We start from the raw sequence: 1,226 nt of genomic DNA on the forward strand, positions 1-1,226 counted from the left end.
ACACAAACTGTTTCTTTCCCATTTTAATTTGCCTGCTTAAAGACAGAAACAGATAGATGCGTTTACACTCAAGGTATATGCCTTTCCCTTGTGGCCAATGAGCTAATTTCCTTTCCATATTTGCAGAATATTGATACAATTATTCTTTCATCAGACATGAAATTTGAGTGTATAACCAGTTTGTGGAAACCAAATTACTAGGGTAATTTATTAGGTTGATAACAGCAATTAAGTCATAAATGTTTCTGAGAAATATAAATTGACTTTCTGTTTTAAATGGATAATTTAACATTCCAAACCACAGACCTGTCGTGTAACTAATTTCTGGGATAAGAAGTTTGTTTCTCCTATTATTAAACTAAAAAAAAAAAAAAATTCAACCTTTGATAATCCAGTAACGAATTACGAAGTTGCTGAATTCTTGGGTTCGTGTTATATCTTCATTCTTTTCCCTTGTTGCTAATTTTTTTATTTTATTTAAAAATTTTGTTAAAAATATTTATTTTTGAAAGAGAATGAGAGAGAGATAGAGCACGAGCAGGGGAGGCGCAGAGAGAGACGGAGACACAGAATCTGGAGCAGGCTCCGGGCTCTGAGTTGTCAGCACAGAGCCCGACGCGGGGCTCAAACTCACAAACTGTGAGATCACGACCTGAGCTGAAGTCGGATGTCTAACCGACTGAGCCACCCAGGCACCCCTAATCTTTTTTATATTTAAGGACATCACATTGGAGGGAATTTTAGATAGAACTGGGACGTGTTGGTAGGACCATGGATTTTTCAATGATTGGAAATGTGAAGACTGTACTTTCAGGGATTGTTTCTAAAGTTTGTCACTAGAGAAATTTCTCTAAGTGTGGAGTCCCTGAAAGCATGAGGAGGATAAATAGTGTCCCTTCCTGACTGTAAAACCGACTCTGGGTGTGGTTTCCACAGCTGCCCTTGTCATTGATAATTGTTCCCTCCTCCTTTGGGGGACTAAGAGGAAAGTGGCCCGTTGTCTGAGTAGTTTCTCTAAAAAAGAAGGCCACATGTGTGGCTTGTTAATTGTCCATTGGAATGCTGTGTGGGTGAAGTTAAGTGAGCAAGGAGACAGCACTTGGAGTGTAAACAGATTTGTCAGCCTTGTCAGCAAGGACTTTGACTTTTCTTGGAGTGAAAGGAAAATCATTGGAGGATTTTCAGAAGAGGAGGTCTATCAGAATTAATCTGATTTCTATGTTACC

General features: G+C 38.7%; 1 non-coding gene across 1 annotated transcript; it reads left to right on the forward strand.

Moving 5' to 3' along the window:
- The first annotated feature begins 798 nt into the window (after nucleotides 1-798).
- LOC122236196 lies at nucleotides 799-1,010 on the forward strand. Its single transcript, XR_006214311.1, has one exon. It is a non-coding gene; the product is annotated as a small nucleolar RNA U3 (small nucleolar RNA).
- Nucleotides 1,011-1,226: the final 216 nt, after the last annotated feature.

The sequence above is a fragment of the Panthera tigris genome, assembly GCF_018350195.1.
Source record: "Panthera tigris isolate Pti1 chromosome A3 unlocalized genomic scaffold, P.tigris_Pti1_mat1.1 chrA3_random_Un_scaffold_70, whole genome shotgun sequence".
NCBI lineage: Eukaryota > Metazoa > Chordata > Mammalia > Carnivora > Felidae > Panthera > Panthera tigris.